We start from the raw sequence: 12,080 nt of genomic DNA, 5'->3' as shown, positions 1-12,080 counted from the left end.
TATTTCTTGCGAGTGCATCATTAAAGCTGCTGAGCCCATCTTAATGGCTATAAAGAAAGAACTTCTTGGGAGATAACCCATGTGTTTTTTTGCTACAGTACTTTGTTTTATATTTGTGTCTTGGAAGTTGTTTACTAATGCAACCTCTCCTTATCTTAATTTTGCGTTTTTTTGTGCCAAGTAAAGTCGTTGATAGAAAGGTTGATACTAGATTTGGATTACTGCGCAGAAACAGATTTCTTTGCTGTCACGAATCTGGGAAAAATTCTCTATAGGTAACTCATAAAATTATGCCAATTTACGTGAGTGATCCTCAGATATGTACGCAACTTTCATTAAATTTGAGCATTTTCATTTGAGCAAGTCTGGTGCCCTTTTAAAATTCGTCTTTACGGACTGTTCTGTTTTGACAGATTCTGCCTTTTATTTCGCATTGCTTCTTTTGCTATGTGGGATGGATTTCTTTGTTCCATTGACTTCCAAGTAGCTTTGGGCAATGTCCAGAAGTGTTAAGAATGATTGTGTCACCTCTGAACATGTGAGTTTTTGATTATGCACTAACCCTCTAATGAGTTTGTTTCGAGTTTGGTGTGGAGGAAGTTTTCAAGGGTCAAGAGAGGAGGATGATATACTATGATCAAGGAGAGTGAAAGCTCTAAGCTTGGGGATGCCCCGGTGGTTCACCCCTGCATATTTCAAGAAGACTCAAGCATCTAAGCTTGGGGATGCCCAAGGCATCCCCTTCTTCATCGACAAATTATCAGGTTCCTTCTCTTGAAACTATATTTTTATTCGGTCACATCTTATGTACTTTACTTGTAGCGTATGTGTGATTTTATTTTTGTTTTGTTATTTTCATTCTCTGAATAAATACATGCTTGTGTGGGAGAGAGACACGCTCCGCTGGTTCGTATGAACACATGTGTTCTTAGCTTTTAATGTTCATGGCGAAGGTTGAAACTGCTTCGTTCATTGTTATATGGTTGGAAACGGAATATGCTACATGTAGTAATTGGTAAAATGTCTTGGATAATTTGATACTTGGCAATTGTTGTGCTCATGTTTAAGCTCTTGCATCATATACTTTGCACCCATTAATGAAGAAATACATAGAGCTTGCTAAAATTTGGTTTGCATAATTGGTCTCTCTAAGGTCTAGATAATTTCTAGTATTGAGTTTTGAACAACAAGGAAGACGGTGTAGAGTCTTATAATGTTTACAATATGTCTTTTATGTGATTTTTGCTGCACCGGTTCATCCTTGTGTTTGTTTCAAATAACCTTGCTCGGCTAAACCTTGTATCGAGAGGGAATACTTCTCATGCATCCAAATACTTGAGCCAACCACTATGCCATTTGTGTCCACCATACCTACCTACTACATGGTATTTCTCCGCCATTCCAAAGTAAATTGCTTGAGTGCTACCTTTAAATTCCATCATTCGCCTTTGCAATATATAGCTCATGGGACAAATAGCTTAAAAACTATTGTGGTATTGAATATGTAGTTATGCACTTTATCTCTTATTAAGTTGCTTGTTGTGCGATAACCATGTTTTATGGGGACGCCATCAACTATTCTTTGTTGAATATCATGTGAGTTGCTATGCATGTCCGTCTTGTCTGAAGTAAGAGAGATCTACCACCTTAATGGTTGGAGCATGCATATTGTTAGAGAAGAACATTGGGCCGCTAACTAAAGCCATGATTCATGGTGGAAGTTTCAGTTTTGGACATATATCCTCAATCTCATATGAGAATAATAATTGTTGCCACATGCTTATGCATTAAAGAGGAGTCAATTATCTGTTGTCCATGTTGTCCCGGTATGGATGTCTAAGTTGAGAATAATCAAAAGCGAGAAATCCAAAATGCGAGCTTTCTCCTTAGACCTTTGTACGGGCGACATGGAGGTACCCCATTGTGACACTTGGTTAAAACATGTGTATTGCGATGATCCGGTAGTCCAAGCTAATTAGGACAAGGTGCGGGCACTATTAGTATACTATGCATGAGGCTTGCAACTTGTAAGATATAATTTACATAACTCATATGCTTTATTACTACCGTTGACAAAATTGTTTCATGTTTTCAAAATAAAAGCTCTAGCACAAATATAGCAATCGATGCTTTCCTCTTTGAAGGACCATTCTTTTTTACTTTTATGTTGAGTCAGTTCACCTATCTCTCTCCACCTCAAGAAGCAAACACTTGTGTGAACTGTGCATTGATTCTTACATACTTGCATATTGCACTTGTTATATTACTCTATGTTGACAATTATCCATGAGATATACATGTTACAAGTTGAAAGCAACCGCTGAAACTTAATCTTCCATTGTGTTGCTTCAATGTCTTTACTTTAAATTATTGCTTTATGAGTTAACTCTTATGCAAGACTTATTGATGCCTATCTTGAAAGTGCTATTCATGAAAAGTCATTACTTTATGATTCAGTTGTTTACTCATGTCATTACCATTGTTTTGATCGCTGCATTCATTACATATGTTTACAATATGATCAAGTTTATGATGGTATGTCACTCCAGAAATTATCTTTGTTATCGTTTACCTGCTCGGGACGAGCAGAAACTAAGCTTGGGGATGCTGATACGTCTCCGACGTATCGATAATTTCTTATGTTCCATGCCACATTATTGATGATATCTACATGTTTTATGCACACTTTATGTCATATTCGTGCATCTTTTGGAACTAACCTATTAACAAGATGCCGAAGTGCCAGTTCCTCGTTTTCTCGCTATTTTTGGTTTCGAAATCCTAGTAAAGAAATATTCTCGGAATTGGACGAAATCAACGCCCAGGTTCCTATTTTGCCCGGAAGCATCCAGAACACCCGAGAACCACCAGAGAGGGGGCACAGGCCCACGAGACCATAGGACGGCGCGGCCTGGGGGTGGCCCGCGCCCCCCTATGGTGTCGCCGCCTCGTTGACCCTCTGACGCCGCCTCTTCGCCTATAAGAAGCCCCTCGACCTAAAACCACGATACGAAAAAGCCACGGTACGAGAAACCTTCCAGAGCCGCCGCCATCGCGAAGCCAAGATCGCGGGGACGAGAGTCTCGTTCCGGCACGCCGCCGGGACGGGGAAGTGCCCCGGAAGGCTCCTCCATCGACACCACCGCCATCTCCATCAACGCTGCTTGTCTCCCATGAGGAGGGAGTAGTTCTCCATCGAGGCTTGGGGCTGTACCGGTAGCTATGTGGTTAATCTCTCTCCTATGTACTTCAATACAATGATCTCATGAGCTGCTTTACATGATTGAGATCCATATGATGAGCTTTGTATCGCTACTAGTTGTGTGCTACTCATGTGATGTTATTAAAGTAGTCTATTCCTCCTGCATGGTGTAAAGGTGACTAGTGTGTGCACCGTGTGGTTCTTGTCGTAGGCTATGATCATGATCTCTTGTAGATTGTGGAGTTAATTATCATTATGATAGTAGTGATGTGATCTATTCCTCCTTCATAGTGTAATGTGGACGGTGTGTGCACTATGTTAGTTCTTGGTTTATTTTGCAATGATCTATTATGCTCTAAGGTTATTTAAATATGAACATTGAATTGTGGAGCTTGTTAACTCCGGCATTGAGGGTTCGTGTAATCCTACGCAATGTGTTCATCATCCAACAAAAGAGTGTATGTAGCACATATGAGAAAGAGTTATTTATTATGCGATCAATGTTGAGAGTGTCCACTAGTGAAAGTATGATCCCTAGGCCTTGTTCCTAAATACGCTGCTATCGCTGCTTGTTTCTTGTTTCTTCGTGTTACTACTGCTGCCATATTACCACCATCAACTACACGCCAGCAAGCACTTTTCTGGCACCGTTACTACTGCTACTATTTATTCATACCACCTGTATTTCACTATCTCTTCGCCGAACTAGTGCACCTATTAGGTGTGTTGGGGACACAAGAGACTTCTTGCTTTGTGGTTGCAGGGTTGCATGAGAGGGGTATCTTTGACCTCTTCCTCCCCGAGTTCGATAAACCTTGGGTGATCCACTTAAGGGAAACTTGTCTGCTGTTCTACAAACCATCGCTCTTGGAGGCCCAACGCTGTCTACAAGAATAGAAGCACTCGTAGACATCACGCCGCCCCCGCCTCTCTCGTCGCCGTCTCACTTCCCTCCGCTGCCTGGTTTGGCGCCCGTGGGGAGGGACCTCGCCGTGGTTGGCCGGGAGGGCTGCGGATCCGGTTTGATTCGCATCGGTGCGCTCGTTACAGCGCTGCCGTCGGCCATGGGGCTGCCGGAGGCGGGCAGGACGCCGCCGCCGCTAGGGTTTTCCCCTCCCTCGGACGCTGTGGTGCTGGGGACTGCTGGGCCCGCTGGGTCGGCCCACGGGGGGATTGTGGCCTCGGCGGCCCAGCTGTGGCCTGGGTCGGCCCAAGGTGCGGTCGATCCAGTTTCCGCGGGTGCCCCTGGATTGGACCCGTTGGACGCGCGCCACGTCGCCCCTGCGGTGGATGGACGGTTGGGTGGATCTAGGGTTCCCAGGTGGGATGGTTCTGCCCCTCCGCCGCCCACTTTTAAGTGGCTCTGGCTCCCTCCCCAAACCCTAGATCCATTTCTCGGCTTCCCTGCCTCCTCCTCTGACGTCCGCCGCAACCTCTCCGCCGCCAAGCGCTTGTCCTTCCACCTCGACCCCGTCTCCGGAGTTCGTGCCCCCCTCCTCGTGGCCATGGAGAGGGAGAAGAACTCCCACGGCAAGCGCCCCTTCGACGAGTTCAACAAGGGCTATGCCCGCTCCCGTGACCAAGATCTGCGCCAGAGGCTCGACAGAGAGCAGGAAGAGCACCGTCGGCAACAGCGTCACCGCGACCGTGAGGCGTAGCGCGCGAGCTCCTCGTCCTAGCGTTCCGAGGGGGAACGCTCACGACAGGAGTCGCGCGCGCCTCCGCCACCTCCCCCTCCCCCTCGTGGCCGCGACTCCGGGAGGAACGCGGGCAGGAGGCCTCTCCGTCAGCCCCACGGGACCCCGGGGGAGGTCTCTACGCCTAGCTCGGGGCAGGTCACCGGCCCAGGGGGGCGGGGGCTCCTAGTCAAGATGCAGCCCACATCACATGCTACAACTGCGGCAAGCAGGGTCACGTCCAGGCCGCCTGCGTCGATGAACCATTCTGTGTCAACTGCAAGAAGGTGGGTCACCTCTCCGCCATGTGCGATGCAGTCTCCATGGCGCTGGCCCCTTTCTGGGCAGGATACGGGGGCGGGAGACCTGGGTTCTGCTGCCTGGAAGTTCCTGATGAAGACCTCCAGAAGCCGGCTTCCAACTCCGCTACTGTTTCCCTTGGGGGCGGACAACTGTCCGCGGAGCAGGTGGAAGACGAGTTCAAAGATCTGGTGGATGAGAACTGGGATTGGCAGGTGCGCCAGATTGGCCCTTTGGATTTTGCGGTGGTTTTCCCCTCTAAAGAGAGCCTCCGTATCGCTATTCGTGGGGGCGGCCTCACTCTGCCCTGTTCTAAGCTCAAGGCCATCGTCATCATTCCGCAAGGCGACCCTCTCGCTGCTGAATCTCTGGAGGAAGTTTGGGTCAGGCTGCTCGGCGTGCCGCCTCCTTTTCGACACGCCGACCGCCTTCTCCTCTCTACCCGCGAGGTGGGGCGTCCGATTGGGGTGGACGTTGCTTCGTTAGCTCACCCGGATGCGCCGGTGCGTATGTCCTTTGGCTGCCGCATAGGGGATCAGCTACCTGACCACATCACCCTCTTCGTTAACATGCAAGGCTACCGTATTCAAGTTACTCGTGAAGCTCAGTCGATCCAAGACTCCCCTCCGCACGATCCGCCGAAGTTCCCTCCCGGTGATGGCACTGAGGACAAGGAAGAGGACTATGATGAGACTGATGAGGAGCGCTGGGACGGGCGGCGGGGACGCCATGCTTACAAAGCCCCACGCGGCTCGTCCTCTGCCCCTGGTGTGCGCGGGAGGCTCCCCGTAAGTCCGTGCCCCCGGGCTCCTCCCTGTTTCGCCGTCACCATGCCTCCCGCCCAATGCGAAGGATCTCAGCCCCCAAATCCCTGCTTCGGCCCGCAGTCAGTACGGGTCCAACTTGACCCCCACAGGCAATATTTCCCACTGGTCGCTCAAATCATCAAGTCTGCTCTGCCGTCTACTCCAGTTGTGGGGTGCCAATCCCCGGAGGCTCCTATCGGTGTTGATTCCTCTCGTGAGGTCCTTTCTGATGCTCCTCCGTCGGCTGGCCCTGTCTCGCCCACGCCGGGCAAAGCTCTGCACCTCTCTGAGGCGGAGCGGGAGGAGGTTGGTTGGTCCAGCCCGTCCCTGGGTACCTCGGACCAGGAGTACCTGCGTAACAGTGAACAAAGGAGCAAGCTGAACCACGATCGCCCCTCCCGGAAGCTCATGTTGGAGGCGGCTGCTGCTACTAACAACTCCTCTCCAGCCCCGGTCCTTGGGCTCCACCAGGCCCCGGCTATCAACAATGCCATCTCCACCGAAGGACAACTTCTCCTCTTGGACGCTCCCATTTCGGCGCTGGGTGCGCCGGTGGCGCGTGCCCCTCGCTCCAAGGCCTCCCCAGCGGAGGCTCTGCGCAAGAGTGCTCGCTCTAAAGGAACCTCTGACGGCCCGGTCCTGGAGCGGGCCATCCGTGCCACGGCGGTCAAGAACAACCTCGACAAGAGCGTCATCGACACGGCTACTCCCTCTTCGTCCACCCCCGCTCCAGGTAACTCCTCTGCTCCAGCTGATTTTGTTGCCTTTCAAGATTCCTCCTTGGAAATCTCCTCAAGGTTGCCAAGGATAGCTGTATCCTGTTCAAATCAACGGAAGGGTCACCGGCCCAAGCGGTAGCCCTTCTCTAGGCTCGTGAACGCGCGCAAATAGAGCTGTTGGCAGCTCGACGAAGAATCGAAGAAGAAGAGGCCAAGGCTAAGGAAGAGGCTGCCCGGAACATTTTGCTTCAAGGATCTACTGGTGGTGGCGTTGTGGCTGGCTCCATGGGGGAGCCACCCGCGGCGTCGGTGATCCTGCTCGGATGGGTTCGTGGAGGAGCCAGCCGCGGGCTCGGGCAAAGCCAAGAAACCCTCTCGTCGCCAAGAGGTGTCGCTGCTCGCAGGCCCACTCCTGTTGGTCATAGACCTGTCACCCGCCAAGCACGGGCTCTGAGCAGAGTGTCCCAATGAGAGCTCTTATCTGGAATATTAGAGGGTTCGGCCGTCGGGGGAGGCGAACCCTGCTGAAAGAGTACCTCCGGTTGCACCGCATCGATTTAGTACTCCTACAAGAAACCATCAAACAGGACTTCACGGACGCCGAGCTTGCTAGCCTGGAGGTGGGTGAGAAATTCTTCTGGTCTTGGCTCCCAGCTAACGGTCATTCGGGTGGCATGCTGCTGGGAGTTAGAGACAGTATGTTCGAAGTTGGAAGAATGGATAGGGGTCAATTCTTCCTTAGTTTGGCTGTTCTCCATCGGGTCTCCAACAAGAAGCTAGAGATTATCGGTATCTATGGTCCAACTGATCACGCTCGCTCCAGAGGGTTCCTGGACGAGATTTCGGCCAAGGTGGCTAGGTGCACCCTACCGATCTTCATGGGAGGCGACTTCAATCTTATCAGAGCGGCTGAGGATAAGAATAATGACAACCTTAACTGGCCTCTGATTGACTTATTTAACAACACCATCGACGCTTGGGCTCTGAGGGAGATTCCGCGCACGGGTGCACGGTTCACCTGGTCTAATCACCAGCTCAATCCGATCCGGTCCGCGCTAGATCGGGTGTTCGTGTCTGCTGACTTTGAATCTATCTTCCCACTGTGTTCCTTGTCCGCGCGAGACCGGTCCGGGGTCCGATCATACGCCACTTGTTTTCGACACCGGAGAGGGTTTCCCGGTGCGCTCCAACAGATTTTTCTTTGAAACAAGTTGGTTTGAGCGCCAAGAGTTTGTTCCCTTGGTCCAGCACTCGTGGGCGAGACTTGTGACCAAGGTGGGTGGCCGCGACATCATTGACTGGTGGATTTTTATGTCCGCGGGCCTAAGACAAGTCCTTAGAGGCTGGAAGCAAAACCTTGGAAGGGATGCCAAGGCTGAGAAAGCCGCTCTGCTGACCCAGATCGCCGAGCTTGACGTGCTGGCTGACGCCACAGGTCTTGACGAGGACGCCTGGGCCTCCAGGTACCACTTAGAAGAGCAACTATTGCAGATTTATCGCATGGAGGAAGAGCACTGGTGGCAACGCGGCAGAGTGAGGTGGGCGCTGCAAGGGGATGCAAACACTGCTTACTTTCACGCTGTCGCTAATGGGAGAAGAAGAAAATGCAATATCTCGATGCGTAGGACTGACAGTGGTGCTATCTCGGATCCCAAGCTGATTCAACAACACGTGCATGAGTTTTACAGGGACCTGCTTGGTTCCTCCGCTCCCAGGGTCTGTGGGCTGGCGCCTTCCTCATGGGGTGAGGAAGCTCGTGTCTAAGAGGAAGAAAATGAGGACCTGATGCGCACCTTCTCTGAAAAAGAGCTCGAGGCCATTGTTAAAGAGATGAAAACCGACACTGCGCCGGGCCCGGACGGCTTCCCGGTGGTTTTCTTTAAACGTTTCTGGCCACTGGTCAAGCTTGGCATTCTACATATTCTTAACGACTTTGTGCTGGGGCGCATTGACATTGCTAGGCTCAACTTTGGCATCCTGTCGCTCATGCCGAAAGTGGCTGGGGCGGATCAAATCTCTCAGTACCGCCCAATTGCCCTGATCAATGTTGTCTTCAAGATCATTTCCAAAGCCTACGCTTCTAAGCTTGACCCTACAGCTCACAGAATTATCTCCCCGAACCAAACGGCTTTCATTAAGGGCAGGAACATCCTTGACGGTCCTCTTGCCCTCCTGGAGATCATTCACGACATCCGGAAGAGGAAGCACAGTGGGGTGCTACTCAAGCTGGACTTCGAAAAGGCTTATGACAGGGTGAACTGGGACTTCCTGGGGGAAGTCTTGCGTTGCAAAGGTTTCGATGCTGGATACATTCACAGGATTCTGCAGCTTGTCTCTGGGGGGCAAACTGCTACCTCTATTAACGGCGAGGTGGGACCGTTTTTTAGGAATAAGAGAGGGGTTCGTCAGGGAGATCCCCTCTCCCCTCTGCTCTTCAATTTTATCGGAGAAGCGCTTTCTGGGATCTTATCTGCCGCGTCGTCGGCAGGCCATATCCATGGGTTAGTTCCTCACCTTTTGCCAGGAGGAATCACGCATCTGCAGTACGCAGACGACACGCTTATCCTCATCCAGGGATCGGATGAGGATATCGCGAACCTTAAATTCCTTCTGATGTGTTTTGAGGATATGTCGGGGCTCAAAATCAACTATCACAAGAGCGAAGTTTTTGTTCTGGGACAGCGTGCCAACGAGAGAACCACCATCGCCAACAAGTTGAACTGCAAGCTTGGCAGCTTCCCCTTTATCTACCTGGGCCTGCCTATTTCAGATAGAAAACTAACGTGTGAGCAGTGGTTGTTCTTGGTTAGGAAGCTGGCTGCTAAGATCGAACCCTGGGTGGGTAAACTTCTTTCCTCCGGGGGGAGGCTCATCCTCTCTAACTCCTGCCTTGATAACCTCCCTATTTTTGCGATGCGGCTTTACCTCTTGCATGATGGGATTCATGCGAGGTTTGACTCTCACAGATCCAGGTTCTTTTGGGAAGGGGCAGGCCCAAAGAGAAAATATCACCTGGTCAATTGGCCTTCCCTGTGTCGTCCTAAAGAGGTTGGGGGCTTGGGCTTGCTCAACACCAAAAAGATGAATCTGGCGCTGCTTCTCAAGTGGATTTGGAGGCTCTATAATGAGGAAGACACGATCTGGGCTCGTATCATCCGCGCTAAGTATGGTGACGCCTCTGACCTGTTCTCGGGCTCAGGCCAAGGTGGATCCCCCTTCTGGAAGAGCCTACACAAGATTAAACACCTGTTCAAAGTCGGAGCGAAACATGTGGTCAGAAACGGTGTCCTCACCAACTTTTGGAAGGACTGGTGGCTTGGGAGAGGCCCCATCATGGATTCCTTCCCTTCGCTCTTTGCCATCTGCGATAACCCTGACATCTCGGTGGCAGATGCTCTCCAACATCAGGCCCTACAGGTCCGCTTCCGTCGTTCCCTTGATCAGGAGGGGGTGCGCCAGTGGGGGGAGCTGCAAGGGATGCTCTCCCCCGTGCTTCTTAGCCCTGGTCAAGATTTGGTGTCCTGGCACCTGGAACAATCTGGCTCCTACACAGTCAAATCCATGTACGCCCAGCTTTCTCAGGGTACGACTATCGCCCACGCTAAAGACTTGTGGGAAGCGAAGCTCCCGCTCAAAATCAAGATCTTCTCGTGGCAGCTGGCGCTTGACAAGCTTCCGTCAGGCCAACAGATCCTCACCAGACACGGCCCTTCCAATGGCCTTTGTATGTTGTGCGGCGCACCGGAAGACGCCAGCCACATTTTCTTTGCCTGTTCCTTGGCCTCGTTCTCTTGGTCGGTCTTGCGCCAGCTGCTTGGGTGCAACTGGTGTCCGGCCAACTTTGCTCAGTTTCACGCCATCCTCTCTAGTTTTTCGGGTTACCCCAGGAGGCTGATGTGGGTGTTTTTCTTAGCCCAGTCTTGGGCGCTTTGGACTGTGCGCAACAAACTTGCGATTGAAAAGAAACTTATATCTAACCCAGCTGACATTATTTACAAAACCATTATCTTTTTGCAGCTGTGGAGCCTAAAGGCCAAGGGAAGAGAAAAGGAGGGGCTAAGCTGGATGGCACGCGAGCTAAGGGAGCTGTACGTGCAGCTGAAGCCGCCGGCGGTGGGATGAAGTAGGCGGAGGGGTCCGGGGCGCGTCTCTCCTGCGTGTGTCACCTCGCCATGATCTATCTTTAGTGTGTGCTTTGTGTCATCTTGAACTCTGGTCTCGGCTAAGCTGTAATGCCCAGCAGTGTGTAACCCTTAATTTGTTACCGTGTGGCTTTATTAATTTAAAGTCGGGCATCGCTGCCTGTTCTCTAAAAAAAAAGGAATCATGCTAAAGGCGAGGTGGGCAGCTTGGTCTCGCGGCGCTCCTCTAGTTCGTGTGGGGTTGGTGTGGCGGGGGCAGTAATCCTTTTTTTGAGAAATCCTCTATGTTAACTGCTAACCAGACGAACTGTTTTGGCCGGTCAACCCTTTCCACGTCAGCGAATACAAAGCTATACGATGAGATAGTGACCTAGATAAACACTTCGCCCACTAGTAGGAAAACCCTTATAGGCAAAGCTTAGTTAATGTATGTTGCGTATTCGAAAGGTCGATGACCGTATCGATTTTGGTCTCCAAGTTCTAGTACCGCCGTTGCATTTTACTCATCTAAAAATAGGTGTCTCAACTTTATCTAAAGATGTATCTCCAACTAAAATGCATCTAGATACATCTGTATCTAGACGAAATTGAGAGTACACCGAGGGAGTAGCATTTTTAGTTGTCACCCATACCGTGTTCGGAAAAAACGCCGGATCGGTCGTTTGAGGAAGGCCACACCATGGTGCCACGCTTGAAGATGAGGACGGCAAACTGAAAGTACTTGTCATGGAGGCAATTTGTCTCCTCTTACTCATATGACAACGAGCGTGCAACACGGCCGCCCCTGTTCCTTTCACAGCCGCGGTGGTCGTGTCCTCATCGCAACCAGTTGAACTCGCCATCGAGCACGTGTGAAGAAAGTTGGGTGACTCTGTGGCGGCGTTAGGATTGTGTATGTGAGGCGCTAGGGTTGTGTGTGAAGGGTGATGAGCGAGCGTCCCATTTTATATGTCGGAGGCAGGTGAGTGGACGGTGGCGCGAATTAAAACATCGGCACGCAGAACAAGGCACGATGAGATGTCTCCCTGCGCGTACGGGAACTGCAACATCACTATGCGGAAATTTATTTTCCTTAGGCAGAGGTAGACGACGGGTGCGTGGCAATCCTGTGTGGATGACACGGCTGGCTCGCCACTCGCTACGCATTTTCGTGTTGTGTCTGACGCCCGCCAACGTCCCTATGCAGCGAGGATGACCTTGGAACGCCGCACACCGTACTGGGCCACGCCGAACAA

Source organism: Lolium rigidum, chromosome 1 (assembly GCF_022539505.1).
Source record: "Lolium rigidum isolate FL_2022 chromosome 1, APGP_CSIRO_Lrig_0.1, whole genome shotgun sequence".
NCBI classification, from domain to species: Eukaryota; Viridiplantae; Streptophyta; class Magnoliopsida; order Poales; family Poaceae; genus Lolium; species Lolium rigidum.
Note: the sequence above shows the minus strand (reverse complement) of the source record.